Source organism: Pipistrellus kuhlii, unplaced genomic scaffold, assembly GCF_014108245.1.
Source record: "Pipistrellus kuhlii isolate mPipKuh1 unplaced genomic scaffold, mPipKuh1.p scaffold_m20_p_4, whole genome shotgun sequence".
In the NCBI taxonomy this organism is placed as follows: Eukaryota; Metazoa; Chordata; class Mammalia; order Chiroptera; family Vespertilionidae; genus Pipistrellus; species Pipistrellus kuhlii.
Window position 1 is genome coordinate 88880318 of NW_023425540.1, and position 27342 is coordinate 88907659.

General features: G+C 47.6%; 2 protein-coding genes and 1 pseudogene across 4 annotated transcripts in view; 1 reads left to right on the plus strand and 2 right to left on the minus strand.

Moving 5' to 3' along the window:
* CDIP1 (cell death inducing p53 target 1) overlaps window positions 1-27342 on the plus strand; it is a 35992-nt gene that overhangs the window by 672 nt on the left and 7978 nt on the right. The window contains exon 1 of one of the 3 annotated variants that reach the window (XM_045571335.1): window positions 7596-7723. The exons of the other annotated variants lie outside the window; for them this stretch is intronic. The gene's annotated coding sequence lies outside the window, so the exon portion shown is untranslated. Of the gene's footprint in view, window positions 1-7595; window positions 7724-27342 lie in introns of those variants that run through there. 3 annotated transcript variants of the gene reach the window in all.
* On the minus strand, window positions 23661-25374 carry LOC118703698 (annotated as a pseudogene).
* HMOX2 (heme oxygenase 2) overlaps window positions 25340-27342 on the minus strand; it is a 34132-nt gene continuing 32129 nt past the window's right edge. Inside the window, exon 6 of the transcript XR_006739698.1 lies at window positions 25340-25408. The gene's annotated coding sequence lies outside the window, so the exon portion shown is untranslated. The remainder of the gene's footprint in view (window positions 25409-27342) is intronic.

The following is a 27342-nucleotide window of genomic DNA, read 5'->3' on the forward strand; positions in this document are numbered from 1 at the left end:
AAGCTCCCACATCCCATGCCTGTCCGGTTTTCCGCGATGGCTGTTTTCTCAAGGAAAGGGGATCGTGAAGACACGGACGAGCAGTTCCCTGCAGGGCTCCTTGGTGACCTTGATCTCCCTCGCTTGCGCCTTGGCTCACCAACATCATTGAATCCCTGCAGCCACTCTCGGCTTGCATGCGCCTGGACCGGTTTTGGGAGACAGTGACCTGGCATGGCTTTGGGCCCAGCTTCATGCCATCTAGGATTTTGGTACAGTTGAACTCACGGGTCATGTGAGCTCAGGGTTAGGCACTTGTGTGTGCGTTTCAGTTTTCCTCTGTTCCCAAGAGGCCTCTCAACAGGTGTCAGGTAAAGAGCAAGCAGCTGTTCGTTTCTCTGAGCCTGGGCCTAAGATCCTCCGCATCAGAATCACTGGGGCCCCTGTTGAAAGGGACAATTCCTGGGGCCCACTCCTAAAGGTTCAGACTCAGCAGTTATGGGATAAGCTCCCCAGGTAGTCCTCAGGCACACCCGAGGCTGAGAACCTCTGTCCTAGAGTGAGGAGGATGGAGAATAATACCAATTATGTGTGTATTCTGTGTGTTTGGGTACATTGTTTCTTCCCTCAAGGCTGACCTAAGAGTTGGGTAAGGAGAGGTATGGCAGCTCTGCCTTGCTCTCTGCACATTTAATTATGAAACATTTCAAACATATAGAAAAATTGAAGAAATTTTACAGTAAATACCGATAGGACATCATCTAGAATGTATAACGACCATATTTTTGTTTTTTGTTTTTTTAATATATTTTATTGATTTTGTACAGAGAGGAAGGGAGAGAGATAGTTAGAAACATCGATGAGAGAGAGTCATCAATCAGCTGTCTCTTGCACACGCCCTACTGGGGATATGCCCGCAACCAAGGTACATGCCCTTGACCGGAATCGAACCCGGGACCTTTCAGTCCCCAAGCCGACACTCTATCCATTGAGCCAAACCGGTTTCGGCTTGATCATGTTTTTGTCATAAATCTAACCATCCCAAAGTCCATCTTATTTCCAAGTTGTAAACAGTCTAGTTTCCTCCCAAATAATCATGCTTATAATTAAGTACAGTCTTGGAATTTGCATAAGCCCTGGGTATTTGAAAATCTGTCTTGTCTCCCATCCCTGAGGAGCTGGAGGTTTTTCCATGGATGAGCCTCTGAAACCAGGAAAAGAGTTTTTCTGTTTTTGTTCTTTGTTTTAATGTCTTTACCCAAGTCCAGGGATGGGAACCTTTTTAAAAATTTTTATTTATTTATTTATTTATATTAAATATTTTTTTTATTGATTTCAGAAAGGAGGGGAGAGGGGGAGAGAGAAACATCAATAATGAGAGAGAATCATTGATTGGCTGCCTACTGCATGCCCCCTACTGGGGGTGAAGCCTGCAACCCTGGCTTATACCCTTGACCAGAATCGAATTCAGGGACCTTTCATTCCCCAGGCCAATGCTGTATTCACTGGGCCAAACCCACTAGGGCCAGGAAAGAGTTTTACATGGCTCTTACAAAGATTTTATTTATTTATTTTTATTTTTATTTTTTTGTGTGTGTGTTCTTTTTTTTTTTTTTTTTTTTTATTCTTACAAAGTTTTTAAAATGGCGATTTTAAATCGCCTGAAGAGTATACACTTGGATTATGTGACAGAATAATACTTAAGGGACCAAACCTGTTTTGAAGGGGAGCTAATGGAATGTGCCCTGATGGCCCTAGCAGATCATGTTAGCAGTAATGGATTGATGTAATCGGCTTCCATCCTCTGTTTTTGCTCTTTACACTATAAGCTGGCCCAGTTAGAACCTGTGTCTTCTAAAGCTCTAGGGAACAGGGCTGCGCAGTTCGGTTGATGAGCTTTGAGTCCCTTGGGCCCAGGTACTTTGTTCCAGAGCCACAGACACCAACCCTAACCCTCTTTAATTGTCTGAGAGGGAGAGAAGAGACAGGTCCGGAGAAAATTCTCCTCCACTTTCAGAAGCATATTTTTACTCTTAGAAGACACAGATAAATGTGGCTGTTAAAGTTATGGCATCTTATGTTAATGTTTCTGTCCTTACATGGAGGAATGAAGTCTTGCTGTGGAGAAGGCTGCAAGCACTGGGAACTCCTACAGAAAATGTTGGTTCTGTCCTAACCCGTCTGGTTCAGTGGATAGAGCGTCCACCTGCGGGCTGAATGGTCCCAGGTTCGATTCCAGTCAAGGGCATGTACCTTGGTTGCGGGCACACCCCCAGTAGGAGATGTGCAGGAGGCAGCTGATCCATGTTTCTCTCTCATCTCATCAATGTTTCTAACTCTATCCCTCTCCCTTCCTCTCTAAAAATCAATTTAAAAAAAATTTTTTTAAAGGAAAGAAAAGAAAATGTTGGTCCTTAGTGGGAGGAGAAAGGAGAGCCAGGCCAGCCATTTATTGTGCCCCCATGAGAGGATTTGGAAATGAAATTTATAGAATGGCTGGTTTCTAGGACCTCACAAAGGGATTCTGTTTCCTCATCTTTACACAATCAGGACTCTCCCAGAGAATTCCTGGGACAACAACTCCCTGCATTACAATTTAGTGCTGTAAAGAGAGGGGGTGCTGGGATGAACCGTGGGTCAGAACCCCTCCTCCTGAGAGGGCCACCCACCTAGGGATATAGAGGTAGGTCACTCCTGAAACTGCAGACCCGTCCCCTTCCCACTACTCTGTGAGTCAGCAGGCTCTGGTGATAATGGTGGGGTCCTGGGGCCAGAAATGCCCAGACCACGCTGGAGGCCTTTCTGTCACTTCCAAGCTGTGTGACAGGCATTTGCCCTCCCAGAGTCTCATTGCTACATCTATGATAGGTGCAAAGCAGCACCCAGGCCAGATGAAGACCTGTGTCCCCTATGTGAGCTGAAAAGACTAGTGTCCCCTAATGTTAGGCCCAGGACAAAACCATGCATTGCAGGGTAAGGAAGTCAGTGACATTCTGATTCTTTCCATGGAAGCAGTTATGATGTGGTTTTGGAGGCATCAGTTTTTCCAGAAGACGTTTCTCAGCACCGTTCTGGTGTTCCTGGTCTGTGGGCGCTATGAGCTCCTGCGTGCATGTCTGATGGGTGACCCAGCACCATCTATTTTTACCACAAGGAGGTGTCATGAGGGTCTAGTAAAACCTGTGAACATGCTAGATACGTAACGTGTTCAGTGAGTGTTGATTCGGTCTGAATTCAGATCTATTCCAGTGTCTGCGTTTTTCCTTCAAGGAGAGTGGGAGGCCGGGGGAGGAAGAAGCAGGGAGCGCTTTCCCTGGGTGGGGTCTGAGGAGATCCTAACCCCTTACTAATTCAGGAAGAAGTGAAACCTGGCTGTCCTACTTTTAATCAGCATTGAGAGCAGTAGCCTTACAATGTTCAGGTTGGGGGAACGGCAGGGAATGTCATTTCATTTGCAGGGTGCGCCCTTGGTGAGCGTTCTCCTGGGTAGTCAGCACAGTGGCCACGGGAGGCAGCACTGACACGAAGCAGCCAAGCTACTGACTGGCCTGCCCGAGGCTGCTGAATAATGGAGAGCCGGGCGCCTGAAACAGAGGGGCCGTGGGAAATGTGTGCTCTCCCAGCCCCATTGTGAAAACTGCTCCATGGACTTGACTGTGACTCAAGAAAGGGTGTGTTCTTTTTTCTTGTCTGAATGCTTGGCCATACACAAAAGCACTTTCATCCAGAGCGTGGACTGCATCTCCGCTGAGGCTCTGTTCTGGCCCTAAGACTATGGGGAGTGGGCATTTGGATTAGACATAATAGCATGGGAGCCCTAGATAATTTAAGTTAGCCCCCATCCTCACAGATTTGCTTATTTAACAACGAGGTGCCATGTGCTGATACAAGTGGGAGAGGCCCAGTGTTCTTTGATGGGGAAGAGTGAGGGGTGAGATTTCCTGGCAGAGAATCACAGGAAAGGGTCAGGTTGGCTGGGTAGAGGGTGGGGGAGTGTTGGGAGGCTGAGGGAATGATCTGGGGAGGGGTCCACTGATGGGGGCAGAGGGATTTAGTTTGGAGGAGAGCAAGCTACCGTCTAGAGAGGCTGGAGTGCAGTGTGGTGGAGAGAGGCCAAGTCCAGACTTCCCTCCTTTCACCTGACCAGTAGATGAGATAGTGGATCTGAGAGCTTTTTGAACCATGACGTTAATAATACTTGCTGACGGGTCAAGGATTAAGGTGCAGAGAAAAGTCTGGAAGGCCACAGATATGCATCGTGGTGACGGGAGTAGTGATAACTGAAACGGGGCTCAGAGATGGGGAAGAGAGCGCCTGCCCAGGAGCACCAGGGCTACCTGGTGTTGTGCTACCTGGGGCTGTGGAGGGACTGGCCCCAAATACTACCCCTGCCCTCCAGGAGCTGCCAATCTGGTTGAGGAGGCTGGGTCCCTGACCACAACTCACTCTACACCCCCCACTCCCCCACCCCCGTTCTAAGTGACTCTGTTGGCCCAGGCATGGAGCCTCTGTCTGCCTTCCAACACAGGCTAAGTAGGACCCACCGAGTCCCTGAGGCCTCCTCAGTGCCCCACTCACAAGCCACCCCGTGTCACCTGGAGCACCTGCCGTCACAGATTCTCATTGGGGTTTTGCTGAGCATCTTTGTAAGTTCTTTTAAAGTGGCAACCTGAGGGTGGGGACCACAGGTGAGTTACCTCCATGGAATGTCAGGAATCTTAAGTCTTTTCAAGTAGGTAGTCAATTGAAAGAAAAAAAGAAAGAAAAAAAACAAACACCTTGGGCAGTGAAGGCTCTGCTGAATAAAACTGGTTTATTTTAGAAATAGAATTCTGTGCTTCTGCAGATAGAAGGCCTCACGTGACCATGTGGCCATCAGTCAGTGCTCAGACCCATGCCCCCTCCTCCATATGCTATGCTGCCTACTGTTCAGGCTACGTATCTGTCCAATTCGGACAGGTCAGGTTACATGTATGTTTACCGGATTTGCCTGGGGAGCACGAAGGCCATGCTGTGACCCACTTCCCCCAAGTGTAGCCTCGTTCAAACTGGCCAAAGGGAAGCTGTGCCTGCTGTTGGGGGGCCCAAGCCCTGTAGGCTTCCCCACCTCCAGCAGCCACCTATTGGTATCAGGACTGTTAGGGACTCATGTTAGAACACTAGGCACAGTGCAGGATGCGGGGAGCCCTGGGACAACCCAATTTCTCAGGCCCTTATCTCATTCTGAGTAAAGATGGATGTCCTTCAGTAGCTGAGGAGCTGGCACATCTCCCGAGTGCCCGCTAAACCTCTCTCCCTCAGCTCCTCACATTCTCCTGGCATCCACTCTGCCCAGCCCCTCGGCTGAACTTAGCCTCTCTTCCACAGCTTCACACAAGGCTTGCTCCTCACCTCTGTCCCATCTGCCTGAATGTTCTCTCCTTAAAACAGCAGGCCACAGCACTCCTTTCCCTGCTCGTTGTTCCTCCACAGCGAGCATCCGTACCTGACCTACTGTATACTTGACCTATGCCTGTGTTTTACAGCCCCTCCCCCGTGGAAGGCCCATAAAGGCAGATGTTGGTGGAGTCCCAAGGTGTAGGGACTATGGCCTGTCTGTGCTCCATCGCTCCAAGTGTGGGAAATACAGTTTTGAATACAGAGTTAATTCCCAACTGAATATTCAGTAGTTAGGTTCTAAAGTCAGTTGGTCCTATCTCATCAAGTCCTTGAGTGGCCTTTGAGCTCAGAGGCACTGAAATTTCCCCTGAGGAGACAGCATGTGCATGCCTTGGTTCCGTTCCCCATCTGAGCCTTGTCCTCTCTGAGATAAAATCAGGACTGGTCAGATCATTTCAGTGTTTTTTTTTTTCTTCCTCTTTTTGTTCTGGGTGCATGAAATCCATGTAAGCACACAATGGAATAACACTGGGCAAAGAGCTTTGTTGGGAGTGTAAAATCCTGCTTAAGGATTTTTGAAAAACGCTTTGGTGAATGTGTGAAAAAAAGAGACAAGGCAGAGATAGGTGTAGCTGAAGGAGCATTGGGCATGAGTCAGGGCCTCTTGTAGCCACGGAGCAGCTGGAGGGCGCTTGCCTTGCCCACTGTCATTTCAGCACTGTGCCTGGTCCTGCCTTTGGAGGGCGCTTAGTAAGTGTTTGAAGACTAAATATATGGCAGCTGAGAATTGGACTTGGTGATTTCTAACGACGTTTCCAGCCTGAAAGGTGGTCTGATGTATGACTCATAGAGTAATAGACACATGGCCAAATATAATGTGAGCTCCCATTTTTCCAAGGAGAAGATCCAAAATAGTTCTATTCCAATGGCCAGGGGTAGACTCTTCAGGTCAGATGTCCCTTTAGAGCAGGCGTCTTCAAACTACGGCCCGCGGGCCACATGCGGCCCGCAGAGGAGTCTGATCCGGCCCGCCAGGTTTTTTGGGCAGTGAGCGCAGCCGAGGCGTTACAGTAGGAATTAGTAGTTCATATAGTCCGGCCCTCCAGCTCTCTGAGGGACCGTGATCTGGCCCCCACTTTAAAAAGTTTGAGGACCCCTGCTTAGAGTGATATGAATTTATGGTAGTTCAGCTTTCATATATTATTTCTTGTAACATAATTTAAAATACTGATTGGATTTGTTCCCACTCTTCCCTCTCACCTATGTAGACTTCATGTCCCGTTACAGACACCAGCCCATGTGATTGGCAGTGCAGGCCAGCTGAGCACCCCTGGCTACTGGAGCACGTCCACTGGACTGTTCTGCTCATCTTTGCTTTGTTTTTCGTTGGTCCTGTCACATGACTTCTTACTGTGTTCCCTTTAAAAGGATCTTTATGGTAACAGCTGACCATTGCAATTATGAAGTCTCATGCCAGGAATAATTATCTGCTACATGTCCACTAGTTCTGAGGCGTTTTTCTTTTGACTGATTCCATCCAGGTGACCTCTTGAAGCTTGCCACACTGCCACTAAAGTTACTACCGTACAACTAATATTCTTCACCCAGCAGTACTTTATTTAAAAGAATCGAGATTAGCACTAGCTTATTTGGCTCAGTGGATGGAGCATCAGCCACACACTGAAGGGTCCTGGGTTTGATGCCAGTCAGGGGTACATACCTCGGTTGCAGGCTCGATCCCTGACCCCTGGCACTGGCTGGGATGCATGCGGGAGGCAACCAATCAATGTGTCTCTCTCACATTGATGTTTCTCTCACTCTCTCCCCCTCCCTTCCACTCTCTCTAAAAAAAGAAAGAAAGAAAAAATCCTCAGGTGAGAATTAACAAAAATAATAATAAAGAATGTAAATATTAAAAATTAAAAAAAAAGAATTGAGATTGCCCTGTAAAATTAGGAATTGAAATGATGCAGAGAAAGGGCCCTCAGTGAACTGAGAGGAATGAGGAGGCTGTAGAATATATTCAGATATATATAGGAGCTCTGAGCATGTGAAGGCAGAAAGACAAAGCCATTCTCTTGGGAGGGTAGAGGTTAGCTCTCCCCTGTGGACTGGGGACTTGGGCAAGGCCTGGCTGCAGGCTGAGCTCCTCCCCTGGGCCAGCTAGGCCAACAGGCATTGGTGTCTGAAATAAGACTCTTCCAACTGGGTGGCAGGGACTGTGTAGTAGCCACGTGACTTGGCTGCACTAAAAGGCCTTGTACTTTTTCCTGGGCCAGAATGGTATGTCATAATCTCAGATAACTGATGAAAATAGAGTCAATCCAAGGACTATTTGTGTTGTGCCAGCTTCCTGAAGGCAAAGGTAAAGATTTTTTCTTTTCGGGGTTGTTTTGATTGCCTAAGTAATGCTCTTTAGGCTCATTGCAATTCTAAAATTAGTCCGTCTTTTAGTTACCAAGTTCTGCCTGTCCAACAGGTGCAGATGATTTGTTTGTTCACTGGTGGGTGCAGCTGTATCTGTTTTTCCACCCTTTATTCCTCATCCTCTCCTGTCTGCATGTACTTCCTTCTGTGCCAGCAGAACACAGAACCAAGCTCCCGAGTCCCATCCTGCCAGAGAGGCAGCCCAGAGGGCTGGAGAAGGTGGCTGAATGACAAGTTGAAGGCCTGAGTTGTACTCCTAGCACTGGCTCCAGCTAGCGGCCTTGGGCAAGCCCAGTAATCTCATCAGTCTCAGGTTTATTGTGTGTCTCAGGTTTTTCTTACCTGCTCTTGTCTGCCAGGTGACCTGTTGGCTCTCCAGGTAGGATCTCTGAGGCTAGAACTACCTTGGATGGCCTTTATGGTCCAACAACAGGTCTAGACCCTCAGTTTCACTGGAACACTGGGAAGTGAGCTGGTACAGAGAACAAATCATGCTTCCAAGCTCACATGGAAGCAACGGGAAGACCACACACCATCTTAAGGGAGGAAAATGAGCAGACGGCCAGTGCTCCTTGGAGCATTTCTTTTCCTGTGGGAAAAGTCACCCTTCTGGGCTGAGGAGGAATACACATACACTTAGCACAACTGTAGTGACCATTTTGAGGAAGGAACGTCAAAGGAGTTGACCATACTAGAAAAATTGGAAACTACACATAAAAAGTTTTGGTATGTGTGTTTATATATAAAGAAATCATCTAAAATCCCACTCTGCAGAGAAAAGCACTCTTAACATTTGGTGTGTAATATACAGTTAAGCCTTGAACAATGCAGAGATTAGGGGTGTCAACCCCCACCTCCTACATACAGTCATAAATCTATGTATAACTCTTGACTCCCCCAAAACTTAACTACTAATAGCCTACTATTGAAACAGAACATGAACAGTCAGCATATCTTGTGTGTGTTATTTTTCTTTTAAAAGAATATTGACTTTCAGAGAGGAAGAAAGAGAAACTTTAATGTGAGAGCGCAATATCGATCAGCCGCCTCCTGCATGTCCACCAGAGACTGAGCCCACAACCTGGGCAGGTGCCCTGACTGGGATCAAATCTGCAACCCTTTGGTACACAGGACAATGCCATACTGAGCCATACCGGCTAGGGCATATACTGTATATATGCTGTATTCTTATAATAAAGTAATTTAGAGAAAAACTGTTAAGAAAATCATAAGGAAGAAACAAATAATTTTACAGTTTATTGGGGGGGAAATCTGTTTAAGTGGACCCTCACAGTTCAGACTCATTGTTCAAGGATCAACTGTATATGTAAAAACACTTTTAAAGTAGAATCACAATACACAGACTACTTTTATATGCCATCTGTTACTGGCACCTCTAACAGACAGCCCCCTGAGGTGAAGGAAGAGGGCTGTCCGCACCCTCTGTGATTGTCTTTTCACATGAATGAATTTATTTTTTTTTAATAATTTTATTTATTTCAGAGAGGAAGGGAGAGGGAGAGAGGTAGAAATATCAATGATGAGGAGAATCATTGATCGGCTGCCTCCTGGATATCCCTCACTAGGGATCGAGCCTACAACCCAGGCATATGGCCTTGACCGGAATCAAACCGGGACCTGCAGGTTGACACACTATCCATTTAGCCAAACTGGCCAGGGCCATATGAATGAATTTAAATGAGAGACCCTGATTGTGTTGTGATAAAGCCAATTTATTAACATAATTAAAGCAATCAAATTTATTAAAGAAGCATGGCAAGCAAAACTATCATCTGGCCTACCACGTGCAGGTGGGCTCTCAGCTAATCCCAGGAGCGAGTTGAGTGAGGGTCCGAGGAGTTATACACCCTCCTGTCTATAGGTTTCAAAATTCTTTTTTTGAATATCTTGGAACAGGTTAATTCTCAATGTCCCTTTTTACTTTGTTGTGGCCTTCCCAGAATTCTTAAGAAGCACCTGGCAATTTAATCTTGCCAAGCCTCAAAACTGCTGGCTTTTCTGCTTAGAGAATAAAACTGCTTTTTTCTTTTTCTTTCTTCTATTTTCCATTTCCCCATTCCCCCTCCTTTCTTGCATTCTCTTGTTAGGGAGGCTTTTAACCATTTGCGCTCAATGCAGGAGTTAGAGATGTCCTTGGTTTGGGGAAGATAATGGCTTGTTATTTACAAGTTGGCTGCAAATTGCCACATTGTTTGGCCTTGTTTTAACTTTTTCCTGTCTCAGTTTCCCTATTCCTCTTTTTTTTTTTTTTTTAATTTCTTTATTCATTAAGGTATCACATATTTGTCCTCAACCTCCCATTCCAATCCCCACCCCTCCCCACTCATGCCCCCAAACCCTTATTGTCCTAGGCCTCTGGTTAGGCTCATATGTATGCACACAAGTCCTTTGGTTGATCTCTCCCTTTTATTCTACCTTCCTTTTGAGGTCCAACAGTCTGACTCATAACTCCTTATCTCTGGGTCTGTTTTTGTTCGTCAGTCTATGTTGTTCACCATTTCCCCTAGATGAGTGAGATCATGTCCTACTGGAGATATAAGATTTGAAAATGAGACAAGCAATAATGGTTATGCTGAAAGGCAAATGAATCAGTCTGTAGTGAGTTTCTTTCTGGGCCAACAGTTCTTTTGAGACCCAATTTCAATGTCAAACAGTTCCTTATGTGTATATGTCAGCAATGATATTTCAGTTCTGGATGGTGGAACAAATGGTAGTAATGCAGGTCTGACACTCTCTGGTTTGGTCCTGGGCAACCTGCAGTGATGCACAGCTGCTGACTGCTATTATGGCAAGGCGTCGTCAGCATCTTCCATCTCTGGACTGCTTCTCTTCTGTCTTGTCTTCATGGCTGGAGTAGTCCTGTCAATTCCTCTTTGTTGCTGGAATCCACATGGTCTCAGATTGTTTTCTGAAAATATACAAACATATTCTCGACCAAAAGTTAATAAAGGAATATTTTCTATAAATTTGACTTGGGATCCTTTTTCATTTTTTGCCCAAATGATTTTCCTCTGGCTTGTTTTGACACCATGTGTGTTTTTCATGGGTGTCTTGCTGTTAGCATTACAATTAATTTTCTAACATACAAATTTTCTAGATGTAATTTACTTACAGGATATTTTCCTGAGGTGATATTCTTCTACTTTCCCCCTTTTCTGATTTAAATGTTAGGAGGCTTCAGAAAATTTTATAATGTAGTTTTGATAGCTTTTAAATTTTAATTTTTTGTACTATAATATGACTGCTTTAAGTTCATTTCCTGTTGTGAAATTTTATCAAGAGATGAACTACCAATAAAAATTTTAGTTAACACTTTAGGAACAGCTTTTTGTCCAGTGCAATTAATTTTTCTAGAATATTCGTTTGTTTCAATTAGCCAATTTAAATTAGCCCGAAAACTTGTCTACTATTTTACTGTCAAATTTATTACTTTAAAACAATCTTATTTACTGTGTAACTATTAGTAGAAAGGATTATTTGCCTTCTTGAGTAGGCCCTGAGCATTCCTGGTAGTAAGCTGGATTTAGATATCAAAAACCCACTTCCCCACACCATGGGTACAAGACAACTCAAACAAGTCTTGTTGTAGTGAGAGGACAGCTGCTGTCAAAGTCTCTGTCTTTTACCCGGGTCCTGATTTGAGCTGGGCATGGGTCCCTATTCCTCTTGCCCTGGAGTTTTCCTGGCTTTTCACTGTCCTGTAACTTACTCAGTGCTATATCAAAACCAGTTTTCAATCAGTAAAAATAGATCTGTATTATTTTTTGCAGGGAGAATACAGTTATATTGTATGAGTAAACCAGATGGTTAACCTGTCTCTTTGGTTGAACATCAAAACAATGATACTTTAAAACATTTTTTAAAAATTTGTTTTTTATTGATTTGAGAGAGAGAGATCAATGAGAGAATCTCTGGAGATCACAGCCCAGGCGTGTGACTTGACTGGGAATCAAACCCTGACCTCCTGCCTCACGGGTCAGTGCTCAGCCACTGAGCCACACTTGTGGATCTTTGCTCACAGGTTCATTTATCTCTAGGACAAATGCCTGTAAATGGAAGTGAGTGAAAAAAAAAAATGTACATGTCGCAAAACTGTCCTCTAAAACAGTCGTGCTAACCTGCACTGCTGAGGCCCATTGCTGTTGGAGTCAGAGTGGTTTGCCAAGGCTTTGACAGGAATTTAGCATGATGCGAATTGTATAATTAGTATTGTCATCATCATCTTAGTTCCTAGAAATCTTACTGCTTTTTAGTGTAGAACCATTCTTTGAGACCTACATGCCTTTTGATTTTGCTTCTGATTTTGCTTCTGATTAACAGCAGTATATAATCTCTCTAGTTCTTTTTCTCTTGGGCACTAACTTTCTCATGCTCTACATGTGTCTCCATAAATACAAGTCATGCAAACCATGATTTGTATCTGTTGAACACTGACAGGCTCTGAGCTACATGTTCTTCATACACAACCTTTTTTGTGCCTCAGCACAATTCTGTGGGTCAGGGGCTGCTGCCGCCATTTCACAGGTGAGAAAACAGATTCCAGGAAGTTAGAGAGCCTGTTGGCTGGAGTGAGACTTAGTTCTAGTGGGGAGGACTCTGCCCTTCTAGCTTAGCCTGTGACATCCGGGCATGAGCCTTCCGGTGGACATTTGGGGCTTAGGCATACATCAGCTCTGAGTTGTGATACTGACCAGGGAGGAACGTGCAGGGCTGGGTGGGAGGAAACAGATGGGAAAAGAATTCCTGCCTTCTGGTCCTTTCCGTGTCTTGTTTTGAAATATTTAAAATTCCAAGGCAACAGATAGACCCATGTTCAAGTGTAAAAATAAATGGTTCACAGCCACATGTGATGCTGTCTGAGGGATTGGCGCTCTCGTCCTGCTTCCATCGGGAAGGGTGATGGAAAATGGGCTGTTCTGGATTTCCCGATTCTGCCACTGCTACAAGTTTGCAGCCCAGGGGCCTGCTGAGCTGGCTAAGACCTCTGAGGGTGGAGGTGGTGTGAGCATGAGAAAGCCAAGTGATTGTGTTAGAGGTACTTCTCACTGACACCAGAGAGGTGATGCGGACAGCCCCAGTGGGAGAGGGCTGACGCCAGCCTCCATCCTGTCTTCTCGTTTAAACTTTGCGCTGTGAAAAGCCAGCCTATTAAGGCAGTTAAAGCATGCACCTTCATTGAAAAGGCAAAGCAAGCAACCTGTACGCCTAGCTTCTGAAGTGCAGATGGGCTCTCAGCTAATCTGAAGGGAGTTGGGTGAGGGTCCGAGGCGTCATATACCCTCCTGTCTATACATTTCAAAATTCCTTTGTTGAATATTTTGGTAAAGGTTAATTCTCAAGGTCTCTTTTTAGTTTGTTGTGGCCTTACAGAATTCATGAGAAACACCTGGCAACTTTATCTCGCCAAGCTTCAGGACTGCTGGCTTTTCTGCTTAGGGAGTAAAACTGCCTTTTTTTCCTCTTTTTCTTTTTTCTTTTTTTCTTCTTTTCCCTTTCCTCTTTTCCCCTCCTTCATCTCTTGTTAGGGAGGCTTTTAACCATTTGCTCTCAGGTGTCCTTGGCCGAGGAAGGTAAAGGTTTATTATTTACAAGCTGGTTACAAATTGCCCACACTGTTGGGCCTTGTTTTAACTTTCCTGTCTCAGTTTCCCTATTCCTCCTGCCTTAGAATCCGGTAACAATTGGGATTCTACAATGGGAGCTTTTCAGTCCTGGACCACCTGTTTATATATAGCACTCTCCTTTTCCCTTCCCCTCCTTCGCCTGTTGGTTCCATTAACTCCAATTCCTCCTTCCGGCTTGCTTGGAGAGATGTTCCCTGACTCCTGCATTGGGTCTGATTTTCTGTACTTCCACAGTCCCCCAGACTTTTCTGTCCACCATTGGTGACACTTTGTAATTAGGTTTTTGGGTTTTGGTGTGATTATAACACCTGTCTCCCCAACTTGATTGTAGTCTTCTGGAAGACAGGGCAACACCTCTCACTCTCCCTGCCTCTTCCCCAACCTGCACCTGCACAGAGTCAGTGCTACAAACTTACACCACAAACAAACTGTTGGTTATGCCCAGAGGAAGCACCATCCCCCCTCCAAGGGCCTCTGTTAAATGGCCACCACACAAACTGTTCTTAAGCCCAGACTGGGGGATTTGAAGGAACAGGATGGTATGTGGCATTGCCCAGGGAGTCAGCAGTCATTCCTGGCAAATAAGTGCCCATTTGTTTCTGTTGTGTTATTTTGGCTGGTGATTCGGGCTGTGAAAGAATTCACAACTAAAGGAAGAGATGCAGAGAGGAAATTTATTTTACTTACCCCAATGAGGAATGAGCCCAGTGCACTGCAAATCATCACAAAGGCAAGGAATAAACAGCGGCCTGCTCTTTTCAAGCTTTGCTGCTGTTGCTAGGTAACAAGGAAGCGAGGAGGGTTTGGAGGTTGAAACTGAGTAGACATCAAGGTGGTTGCAGTTTTAGTTTTCAGGAGACAGTGTGGCAGGGGCAGATGTCCTAGGGAGGTGCCTTATCAGTATTTCTCCAGACCTGTAAGACATGCTTAGAGTAAAAGTTATGAAGAGTTCAAAACAGGCTTGTTTGAAGAGAAAGGGGGGAAGGGAACTTTCTACCAATTATTCCTGAGTTGTAAAAAAAAACAAAAACAAAAAAAACAAACAGCAGGGAGGAGGGGTTGCAAGAATGTGGCCCTGAGAGTAACGTGTCTTACAGTTTGAACAGCAGGGCTGTTTGAATCAGAGGAGTTAACAGACTTGGGATTTAATTACCAGGTGCTTCTCATAAATTGTGAAAGTCCACAGCAAAGAAAAAAAGAAGGCTCTTTCCCATCTTAACACCATGTGAGGACATCTCACATTGCATGGTCTTTCATGGCTGATCAATCCATGTCTTAGTTCTCATGCAGCCTCCCAGGTGGGCAGGTGGAGTGTGGATAATGAAGTCATGTGTGGGCCAGGCCTCCTGGGAAGGAACAAGTCTGCATGTTTGGAAGAGGCAGAGTATGCTCCTCTTACCCCATCCTCTGGGTGGCCCTAGAGACCCAGGGGGCCTAGCAGAGTGTTTGGTTTCCCTCATGGGGCTCTGCTCCTCTCAGAGCAGTGGGTACCTCCTTTGTTCAGCAGATGGGAGCTCCCTTTCAGTTTTCCCAGCAGAGCCCAAAGCCCTGTTCCTGGCCAGGCGCCTAGAACCTGCCTCCTGAGAACAGAGGAGCCCCTCTGAGGCCAGCTGGCATCCTGGTGTTATGGTTGCAGGGAGGGGGAGCCCCTCTGGGGAGAGGCAGGAGCAGGCCAGTCCAGCCCTGAGAGAGGCAGCCCTGCAGCTCCTGCCACCAGCTTGTTAGGTGGGCGCTCAGAATCGGTGGGCGGAGTGCTTTTCCCAGGGCATCACTGGCCGTGCGCTCCAGGCAGCCCATCGGCAGGAGCGATGCTGGTGTGTTAGGCCCAGTAGGCGGACTGTAGTGTTTCTTCCTTTCCAGGGCTTGTCTCAGGAGCCCCACAGAGCGCGTGGCCTCCTCTGGCCGTGCTGCAGATGAACTCGCTGGGCTAGCCGAGCAGGCTGGGTTTGATTACAAGTCCCCCAGGGTCCGTGGGGAGCGACACCAGGATCCCCGAGCTGTGGGAACAGAAGCTGCCCTGGCAGAGGCTCCAGTGCCTGTTTTGTTTTCCTTCCTGTTGGAAGTCATTCACTATGGATGACGACGATAGCAGGGGCTGTTTACTCAATGTTCTTGTGTGCTAGGCCCTGAGCTGCTCTGGGCATTTTGCATACACTGTTTATTGTAAACTTTTCTCCAGTTCTGAGAAGTAAACATTAGTGCCCCATTTACAAATTAGGAAACTGAGGCTTAGTGATGTCACACAGCTAGAAAGTGGTGAGCTGGCTCTGAACTAGCCTGCTGCTTCCTTTTAAGCCTTGCACATTGCAGCAGGCACCCCTGGGGCGGGGCCTTGGTGCCACAGCAGCAGACTTAGGGACTCACCAGGACAGTCCACTCTCTGGCTCAGGGCTCTTTGTCCCTCTGCCTCACATTCAGTGGGGGTTCCTCTAGCACAGCGCAGGCCCTTTAAAGGTGAGGAGCAGTTTCCTGGAGGCTTCCTGCGACATTTCTATTTTTATAAGCATTGAGATGTTATCCTGTTGCCCTTTTTTATTGTGTTGGCGTTACATTGGTGTGCAAAGCGAGAGAGTGAAACTCCAGCTAGGCTGAGTTCCACCAAAGGCAGTGGCACCAAACCCTGCCAGTCATTGCTGTAATTGTGTTCACCACACACGCACATGCACACACGAGCCAGTTTCATTTAAGAGGAAGCAGTAAAAATCTTTAGCTTTATTAAATCTTTTTTTTAAAATATATTTTATTGATTTTGTACAGAGAGGAAGGGAGAGAGATAGAGAGTTAGAAACATCGATGAGAGTCATCAATCAGCTGCCTCTTGCACACCCCCTACTGGGGATATGCCCGCAACCAAGGTACATGCCCTTGACCGGAATCGAACCCGGGACCCTTCAGTTCCCGAGCTGACACTCTATCCATTGAGCCAAACCGGTCCCGGCTAGCTTTATTAAAGGATGTTTCTCTCTCATCCGACGTTTCTCTCTCTCTCTCTCTCTCTCTCTCTCTCTCTCTCTCACTTCCTCTCTGTAAAAAAATCAATAAAAAATATATTTTTAAAAATTACTCATTTATTTCTAACATGGTAAGAACAGATAAATATAACCCACAAAACAAATTCTTTTTGGAGTCATCAATAATTGAGTGAAACGGGGCTCCTGAGACCAAAAGTTTTCAAAAGCTCTGGTGGCCCATCCTCAGTCCTCCAGGAGAGCCCACTCCTGTGTAGATAGAGGGTCTTGTTTTCAGAATGCCCTTCCTCACCCTCTCAGGCGGGGCCTTCCTCACGAAGGGGGTTGGTGTGTTCCCATTACAGGTCCTGTCTGGGCTGAAAGAGATTGGGGAGAGGGGTCTGGCAGGATTGGAACCCCATGTCAGTGTGCTGGACAATTTACACTGTAGAATCAAGTCTGCAGCAGTGGCTGTAGCCATGAGGAGCATCTCCAGCTCCCAGCGGAGCCTGCCTGGGCTGCCTCAGGCTGCCATTTGGCCGGGCTTTAGCCCTGGATCAACACAGCGTTCTCTGCAGTGAGTGGTGAATAGTTGGGAGCAGAACAGAATGCCGGAAGTGTTTCCCAGGGCCCAGAGGTCTTGTATTTTGAATCCTCTCTGGGAAATGGGGACACCCAGAGGCGAGAGCAGCTGAAATTGGGTGCCAGGAGGTGGAGACCTGCCCCTTTTCCTTCTGTCACTAGGAATCAGAGCTGCCCCTCACTGGCCTATCCTACAATTGTGTTCTTTTCAAAGTTTTGTTTTTAATTATGAAAAAACAAAAGAAAAACACAACAAATTATAATGAAGGAAAGCCTTGCCTTTCTGTCAAGCTTTAATTTCAGAGGTGAGATTCGCCACCGCTTTCATTTCTATTGAGCATGCACAAAGAGAACTTGTGTGGGCTTTGGGTTTTTTGGTGTTTTTGTTTGTTTGTTTGTTTGTTTTTAGATATAACTCACACCATACAGTTCATCCTTTCAAAGTGTGCACAGTTTAGTGGTTTTAATGTCATAAGTGGGGGTTTTTTTAATATATATTTTTTGATTTTTTTGCAGAGAGGAAGGGAGAGGGATAGAAAGTTAGAAACATTGATGAGAGAGAAACATTAAATCAGCTGCCTCCCTCCTGCACACCCCCTACTGGGGATGTGCCTGCAACCAAGGTACATGACCTTGACCAGAATCGAATCTGGGACCCTTCAGTCTGCAGGCCGATGCTCTATCCACTGAGCCAAACTGGTTAGGGCTGTGTCATAGGTTTTTAATGTCACTGTCTAATTCATCACCTCAGTGGACGTGCTTTCCCCTTAAAGAATTCTTCACCCCTGCACAGCAAGTCTGCCAGGTACTGGGCAGGTGTCATCATCACTGCTCTCACGTAGCCAGCCTGAAGGAAGAGGTGCTAGTCCCAGGTCTTCAGGAAGACTGGGCTTCAGGGAGGATCCATGATTCACACAATTCAAGGGCAGGGCTGTTGGACTCTAGAAATCCACACTCTTTCCATGTTCTCCCTGTTTGCCCATTAACTGGGGGACTGACAAACCTTGCTGCTCTGTGAATGGGAGTGGGTACCTTGGGTTCTTGCCATCCTGGCCCCGCATTGAAAGGCTGCATCCTTTCCTTGGAGCTGTCACGTTCCTCAGTGGCTGCTTAGAGTATTGTGTTGGATAAAGATAGGGCCGGGGATTGGGGTTGAGGCAGTGGGTAATAAAGCAGTTTTACTTAGTTTCATGACCACGAACCCTAAAAACCCACAGCAGGAGTGTCAGAACATCGCTTTCATCCCCACAGCTGGGAAAATCCTCACTAGGCCCCTCCTAGCTCAGCTGGAAGAAACTCAAGAGCTGCTCTGTGTATATGAGGCCTGATTAATCTCTGTGACAGATGCTGATGGTGGAGGTATGAGGGCTCCAGAGAGGGAGGGGCTGACGCTGGGCTTCCAATATTGGGGTGCAAGCAGAAGTTTCCACTCTGGAACAGCTCAGCACTGAGCAAGCCCAGGCTCTGCAGTGGCTGCTGGGCTGAGGGGAGAGTGTGGCTTTGCAGAAAGTGCCTGGCCCTGTGCCTGGTAGAGCTGTCCTGCCCCACCCTCACACCTAGAAGCCTGTGCCCTTGGGCAGGTGAGATGAGATTGCAATAGGGAGTAGGCAGGTAGTGGGTCCACAGACAGACATGGAAGTGGACTTCATCTCATTTTAGGGTGACTGGAATAATTCCCTCCTACATAAAAGCACAGTGGGTGCTAGGCTGTGTTTGGTTGTGGGTGCAGGGAACTGATTTGGTCTCAAGTGGTCCCCGTACCACACCCTAGTGGACCAACGGGTACATGGCAAGGCCACCCTCTCCCCCCTCCCTTACACATAAGGGTCCCAGAGACCACTCACGTTCTCCCTCTCCTGGACACAACACGCCCTTACCCCTTGAGGCTCACCTACGTCTGTCCCCAGCTCCCCTGGGACTTCCCCCGGAGGCCCTCTTCATCCTGAGTTATCTTTCGGATCCCCTCCAGAACGAAGGCCTGTGATGGGAATTACAGTGAACAGCATGGGAAAGCTGAGGCTCACAGTGTGTACTCGAGAGTCTTGAGCCTTCTTGGTCATCCCCCGCTGCCTCCTGCCCTGTTTCTTCCAGGCAGGACCTCAATGCAGTCAAGGCAGCGCCAGCACCTGCCACAAACTCCTATTGATCTTTGCCAATCAGATCCTCAAAGCCCCAGAAGCCCAGCCTCTGCCCTCCACACATTTCTGGAGTGGCTCTACTTCCCAGGGGCCAGTGGCTTCTACAGTAGGAGCCATCGGGGTTGGGGCAGCAGCACCTCACTTTTTTTTTTAGCGCTAAATGAGATGTTTTCCAGCATCCCCAGAATTGCCTGAAAACAGGTGAATGGGAATTGAAGGCTCAGAGGAGTCCCTTGAAAATATCTAAACGTGTGACTTACAAGGCTCTGTGACCCTGGGCATGTAACTGAGTTGGGTTGACTTTCTCTAAAATGAAGAAGCCAAAGAGCCACCTGCAGGCTGGTCTGAGGACTGAACTCATGCTTGCGCCCAAGGAATGTTGACCTGATTCTGGTTGTGGTGTGAGAATTACCCTCTAGGTCCTTCCTCAGGGATGACTCTTGGACTTATGCAATCCCACAAAGCTTGAAAGAGAAGTGTGTTCCTGGAATACACCACCCTCTCAGCCTGTATCGATGTGATCGTTGCTGAATGTCGGTGGGCCTTGGACAGATGGGCCAGTGCTATTACACAAGGACTTCTCTCATTTAAAGCTCCGGCTCACTGAGAACACCTCTGCCCGGTGCTCACGGTGAGTCTGGAGGAGCAAGGTGCTCATGAAACCTGAGGCAGGTGGAGTCTGAGCCCGTGGCCCCTCTCTGTGCCCTCACACCTGCGTGCCGCTTGGGGTCTGCACGGCTTTGGCTGGTCAGCTGCTGAGCAGTCATGTGGGTCTCTAGCTCTATTCTGAGTAATTCACTTTATTATTTATTTAATCCTCACCAAGGACATTTTTACCATTGATTTTTTTAGAGAGGGGAGAGGGGAGGCAGGAGAGGGTAGACAGACAGGAACATCGATGTGAGAGAGAACATCCATTGGGGGGCTGGGGGTGGGAGCCTGTAACTGAGGTATATGTCCCTGACTGGGAATCAAACCCTCTCCAATCACTGAGGAAAGCAGCCAGGGCTACTGTATTATTATTTTGACGAGGCAATACCTTTGCATCCACAAAATCCAGAGGATGTAAAGGGGTATCCGGTGTTTGGGCCTCCAGAGGAGTTCCTGTTCTGTTTAATGATAAACTTGTAAAGGTTTTCAGATAATTCCCTATTTCTACCAATTCATAGCTACGGAACTTAAATGGGAGGCGGAGAGACCTGTCTAGGGTTTCCGGCGCTGCACGTTGACTTTATTGAGCTCCCAGGACACAGGCCTTGCTCTCCTCTGCTGGGAGCTGCAAACCACGGATCTGAGCCTCTCATAGCCCATACTCGGGCACCTGCCCAACAGCAAAATTCCAGGGGCTGAGATCTCAATGCCACGTTTGTGTTTGTAGCATAAATTTGTATAGTGTGCATTTTTTAAAAATATGTTTTTATTGATTTTTAGAGAGAGGAAGGGAGAAGGATAAAGAGATAGAAGTATTGATGAGAGAGATTGGTCAGCTGCCTCCTGCACTCCCTAAACTGGGGACTGAGCCTGCAGCCGAGGCATGTGCCCTGACAGAATCAACCAGAGACCTCTTGGTTTATGGACTGTTGCTCAATCACTGAGCCACACTGGCTGGACTAATTTTTGTAGTATGCATTTATTGAAAAACTGGCTTTCAGAAGTGATTTTTAAAAAATACTTCATTCCTGTAGTTTTTATTGCACCTTAGACAATGGAGGTTTGTGGAAATGCACATTTGGCTTTTTAATGGGAGACAGGTGGTAGGGAACTGGGGTTTGAATTCTGGAAGTCTTCAGGAGCCATTTTTTCAGAAATCTCTCCTTCATATCAAAGGGCCTACCCCTGTCTGCCGCAGTTCAGGAGGGTAGCCAGAGGGTGAGTGTGGATGTGAAGGGGAGGGGAGAAGACAGAGGAGCGGTAGGTCCCAGTTCCCCACGGAAAGGGACGGGAGAAGGGGTTCTGGTGCCTGTGTCAGTGTCCGGAGTGGAAGCGTTCCTGCGCCTGTTCCAAGTATGGGTGGCCTGTAGCAGCGCCTGCTGTAGGTGCAGAGGACAGCTCAGGGCTGGGGGACAGGAGGGCGGTCTTCGCCCTGTATGTGCTATCATTATGGTGGAAGAATCCAGAAATAGAACTCTTGCACTCTGGGAGACAACAGAATTAGATCCAGTGATTTTGATGAAAGAGCAGGCCATGACTGCATCCTCAGAGGTGATACTTAGTGTGTGTGCGCGCACATGTGCATGTTTCCTGGTCATGGAGGGGCTTGTTGGACCCAGGCTACTTCCTCTCGCCTAAAACGGAAAGGTGCTCCAGTGACTCAGCTGGTGCAGTGCAGTTCTTCCCGGCCTGCTCAGAGCATCCCAGGGCTTGGCTAGTTCTCCGGTGAGCTGGGGCTGCATGGTGGACAGTGGTGACACCCAGAGGACTCCCAGATGGACATAGAATGGGAGTTTGTGTTGGCCCACATTCCAACAGACGTGGTGTATTAGAGTTTTCCAGTTACCAGTCAAGCCTCTTAAGGCTCCTTTTCTCCCATTAGAAGGTAAATACTTGGGAAGATGTTCTGCCTTATGGTGGTCAAAGAAATAAAAGTAATCAAATGTCATCTTTAAAAAAAAAAATCTTTATTGTTGAGAGTATTATAGCTGTTCCCTCTTTCTCCCCCCTCTGTCCCCCTCCACCCAGTTCCCACCCCGTCCCAGGCCTCTACCACCCTGTGTCCATAGGTACTCTATATAAGTTATTTGGTTAATCTCTTCCCACCCTCCCCTTTCCCTCTGAGATTCATCCAACTGTTCCATGTTTCCATGCCTCTGGTTCTATTTTATTTATCAGTTTATTTTGTTCATTAGATTCCTGTTTGTTTATTTTGGTTTTTAGGTTCAGTTGTTGATATGTAGATATTGCCATTTTATTGTTCATAATTTTTATCTCTCTTCTGACTCCTCTCTCCCTCCCACTATCCCTCTTCCTCCCTCTCTTCCTCCTCCCACTGAAAGGTCCCAGGTTTGATTCCAGTCAAGGGCACCTACCAGGGTTGTTGCTCAATCCCCAATGTGGGGTTTGCAGGAGGCAGCCAATCAATGATTTTCCATCATTATTGATGTTTCTATCTCTCTCTCCCTCTCCCTTCCTCTCTGAAATCAATAACTATATATTATAAAAAAAAAAAAAAAAGGGGGGGGGGGGAATGCCCTTGTACATTTCATGTAATACTGGTTTGGTGGTAATAAACTCCTTTAGCTTTTTCTTGTCTGTGAAGCTCTTTACTTGACCTTCAATTCTAAGTGATAGCTTTGCTGGATAGAATAATCTTGGCTCTAGATCCTTGCTATTCATCACTTTGAATATTTCTTGCCATTCCCTTCTGGCCTGCAAAGTTTCTGTTGAGAAATCAGCTGACAGTGGTATGGGCACTCCCTTGTAGGTAACTAACTGCTTTTCTCTTGCTGCTTTTAAGATTCTCTCTTTGTCTTTACCTTTAGCATTTTAATTATGATGTCTTTGTTTGGGCCTCTTAGGGTTCCTCTTGTTTGGGACTCTTTGCGCTTCCTGAACTTTTATAAGTCTACTACAGGCACGGTGCATGAAATTCATACACTGTGGGTGGGGGGGTTCCCTCAACCCAGCATGCACCCGACAGTTGGAAATCCGTCTCTCAGTCTGGGACCCCTCGCTCCTTACCGCCTGCCTGCTCACTGCTCCTTACCGCTGCCACAGGTGCAAGAGAGGCTCCCGCCACTGCCACTGCACTCGCCAGCCGTGAGCCATATCTTTCTGGGTAGTTGTGTGGGCCAGCTGCTCTCTTCCTTCTCACTTAGGGCAGAGTGCACTGTGGTGGGACACGGAGGGCTGTCCGGAGCTGAGGGGAGTGGCCGGACCACAGGTGAGAGGTGGACACAGAGGACACTATCTCACCCAATTGTGGGGTGGGCTGGCCAGCCTTCATCTGCCTGACCCCACCCAGGGAGGGACCGAACAGGGTTTCTGCCTCTCCATCCTCCATCCTTCCATCTGTGACACCTGTCACCTTTGCCAGGCCTCCCCCAAAGTGAGTTCAGCTCAATCCCTGAATGAAAAATGGCACGGGGGAGGGGGAAGGGGCTTCCTCTCCAGTGCCCCGATTCCGAGCAACAGGACCTGGTTGACAGGACCTGATCTCAGGACAGTGGCCACAGCTACAGAACATAGATCTGTTTCAAGAAAAGTTGGAAATGCAGACTTTCGTTTGAGCCCCTATTCTAAAAGGTGGCAGTTTATTCACACTGTGGCAAAGACATCTTCAAGAATAACATAAGTGGCCGAAACTGGTTTGGCTCAGTGGAGAGAACGTCGGTGTGCGTACTGAAAGGTCCCAGGTTCGATTCCGATCAAGGGCATGTACCTTGGTTGTGGGCATATCCCCAGTAGGGGGTGTGCAAGAGGCAACTGATTGATGATTCTCTCTCGTCGATGTTTCTAATTCTCTATCCTTCTCTTTTCCTCTCTGTAAAAAATCAACAAAATATATTTTAAAAAGAAAGAAAGAAATGACAACTTTCTAAAAAAAAAAAAAAAGAATAACATAAGTGGGTAAAGTCAGAGCCAGACTGGGCCATTTCCTCATCCAGTCTCTGAGGCGTGTGGGCAGAACCAAGTCTCAGCTCTTTGCAGGACACTTCTGGGTTGTTGTTGTTTTAGCCTAAAGGACAGTAGTCTGCCTCCATTCTTGTTCTTTGGGATTCTTTCATTGTCAAATAAAAGGATATACGTACATTGGGGCAATCCTCTCGAGATACAGTATTTCAGTTGCATCCATGTGACCATGACAGTGCCCCTCAGAGGGAGGGAGCCGACAGATGGGGAGCAGGCAATTCTGAAAACTACAGTGATGACAGAGATGCTAAGCCTTTCCTTCACGTGTCTGACACCCTTCTATAGGCAGCCTGAAGGCCGGGCATCTGCTGGACCTTTACCACTTGATGTCCTGGCAGGCTGCCCTGGGCCCTGCTAGGCGGGATGCAGGGCTGCTGGGCCCGGGGAGAGCCTCATGCCCCTTTCCCCCAGCCACTCCTGGTACAGCTCCTGCACATGGGCACTGGTCTCGGGGGGCCACACCGGATGGCAGCGTAGATGCCTTTCATCTGCCACAGCAGTGCCCTCCCACATGCCCGTCCTCCGCCTGGGCCTGGCCCCCGTCACTCAGGCATCCCTGGCGCAGGCCAGAACCTCCACAAAGTGGCGGGGAACTCGCCCCTCTACAGCTTCAGGACCACCTCTGGATGTTCCGAAAGCCGTAAGCAGCCTCAAAGTGTAGCGGAACCTCTCCGTCCCTTTCAAGGGTGACCTCCTGGAAGTCTTTGTTCCTCAGGGTGCGGTAGGTGAGCACCCCCACGTCCTCATTGAACAGCTCCTTGGCCACGTGCCTGAAGATGTGTGCCAAGTACCCGTCAGAGCTGGCACCCTCATGGAGCCCACCTTCTCCTACATGTCTCCAGTTTTCTGTTATTATTTCTAATATATGGTGGAGGTCACTTTGCTCCATTATCTGGACAATTTCACCTGAAGTTAAAAGTCAGCACCCTGGGAACTATGCAAAGCTGTGGGAGCATTTTCTCAAAGGGCTTCCAGTTTCTTGTCATAACATGTGGCCACAATGATGTGGCAATTCTTTCTGGGGACAGGTTCTGCTGTGTGGTGAAGTAAACCTTCACCAGAGAGCTCATAATCTGCTGGGGAGACTTGGTTGTGCAGAGGTGAGGGTGATGGGGTGACCCAGCACATGTTCTGCATATCGGTCCCAGCCAGGGCAGGCAGAGGTCACATGGGTGCTGGCAGTACCAACGCACAAATTCCTTCCGACTCTCCAGGATGCTGAAGTCCGCAGCTATCTTCACATCAAAGACAGTGCACCCCAAGGCTTTTGAGAAAGCTGCAGAGCCTTCTCGATGCATCAGTGACACTGAGGCTGAATTTAGCAGCAAAATAAAGCAGATACTGAGGACACATGGACACTGCCAGCACCTTGTGCTGTGAGGTATCAGATTTCTTAGTAATAAGGTTCAGAACATGGAAGAAGTCCTTGCTGTTCTGTTGAGAAACTTGGACTCCTTCCTCTGCGGTCACACAACTGGCACAAGCCAGGCAGTCGCTCAGAAATATCTTGTCATAGGCCAGCTTATGGAATTCTCCCTTCTCTCCGTTCTCCTGAGCCGGACTCCGGACATGGACTGTGGCATTCTCTTGGTCATCAGTTTTTGTTGTTTTTCTATATTCCTTCTGTGTGCAGTGATCACATTTCATCTGAAGCGGGGTGGGTAGAGCCAGCTCGAGTGACCTGGAGGAAGCACAGGGAGAGCAGTCAGTCACCCCTGGTCGCCCTGGTGCTGCTGCTGGTATCCTTTCTTCCTTGTGGAGCATCTAGGGAGGGAAGCGGCCGCAGTGCCCGAGGCCGAGTTCCAGGAGGCCGGCAGTGCTGTGGGATCGTGCCAGCTGCCCTAGTCCGTTGGTGCCTGTCCTGTCCTCCTGTCTACTAAGGAAGCCAGCCCCAGTTCCGCCCCGCCTCCGCCACCGATAGATTGGAGTCTGAGGGCCAGGAGGAGGGACCAAGAGGCCTTCCTTCTAGCAGCTCGCCAGCCCTGCCATGCCACTCACTCTGTGCCACTCACTCCGGTTCCGTTAGCCGTCACCTGACCAATGGAAGCCTGCGTGCCGGGGTAGGGACCAAGCGGTCTGCCTTCCACCTGCTCACCAGTCACTGCTGCCATGGATTCATTGGAGCCAGAGGGCCCCCAGGGCCCCGTTAGCTATCCCCTCATCAGTGGAGCCTGAGGGCCAGGGAATGGACTGTTCGTCCGGTCGTTACAGACCCTGGGTTTTTATGTATTAGGATTTCTTCCCCTGGGTAGGGGAAGTTTTCTGTTATCATTTCTTCAGATAGATTTTCAATATTTTGCTCTCTCTTGTCTTTCTGGCACCCTGGGATACAAATGTTGGTATGCTTGCAATTGTCCCAGAGGCTCCTTATACTATCTTCATGTTTTTGAATTCTTTTTTTTCTTTCTGCTCTTCTGATTGTGTTTTTTGGCTCCTCGTATTCCAAATCACTGATTTTCAGCATCCTCTATTCTACTGTTGATTCCCTACAAATTATTCTTTATTTCAGTTGTGTATGCTTAATTTCTGTCTGGTCCTTTTTCATGTCTTTGTTTCACTAAGACCCTTGAAATTCTCACTAAGTCTTTTGAAACTCTCATTAAGATTCTTGAGCATCTCTATAACCATTGTTTTGAACTCTATATCTAGTAGTTTGCTTCCATTTCATTTAGTTCTTTTTCTGGAGTTTCTTTGTTTTTCTCATTTGTGACTTGTTTGTCTCAGCATGTGGGCTACTTCCCTGTGTTTGTTTCTGTGTATTAGGTAGAGCCACTATATCTCCTAGAATTGGAAGAGTGGCCTGTAGGGCCCAGTGGCTCACTCTAGGTGTGCACTCTAGGTGTGCCCTTTGGTGGGCTCTGTGCAGTTTTGTTGTACTTGATTGTTGTTGGCATCACTGGGAGGAATTGACCCCCAGGCCAGTTGGCTATGAGGAAGGACCAGCTGTGACTACGTGGGAGAGCTGCTATGCAGTAGCTGACACTATGGAGCAGGACTTGTTTTAACTGGGCTTTGGTGCTCACTGAGTCTGGTCGCTTGTGACCTGCAGAGTTGTAATATGGTATGGTGTGTAGCTGTCCGCCAGGTGCACTGGCTCTGGCCTCCTGGGAGGTGCAAAGTCAGCCTCTGCTGGGGCCACCCAGCTGGAGCTACAGAGCAATCTATAGATGCTGCTACTTGTGTTGGGCTTAAACAGCAAGATAAGCTGTTACTAGACCTCATGTCTCATATTGAGAAACCCCAGGTAGGAGCTACGCTGACATCAGCTGCTGTTTGTTTAACCAGTTAACTGCCACCCAAAACAGAAACCATCCCCACATACCACGATATTTTGAATTTAATTTAAAAAGGTCTGCCGCTTGCGTCTTATGCTGTACAAATGGTTAAGAGATTTTAGTCTGAAGCCTGAGTCAGGACAGGCCATTCTCGTTTGGAAAGCCTCTCCAAACAACTTGGGTGGGGCTACAAATTTGGTGGGCAGGGTCTCAAGGAATCACCAGGACAGAGTCAACAGTGTAGGCCAGGTTGACGGAGACTCAGATGTGGTGCCTGCCAGTTAGCTCTGCAACAGAAGAGGTCTCAGCATGGGGACAATGACCCCTGCCAGCACCTCTG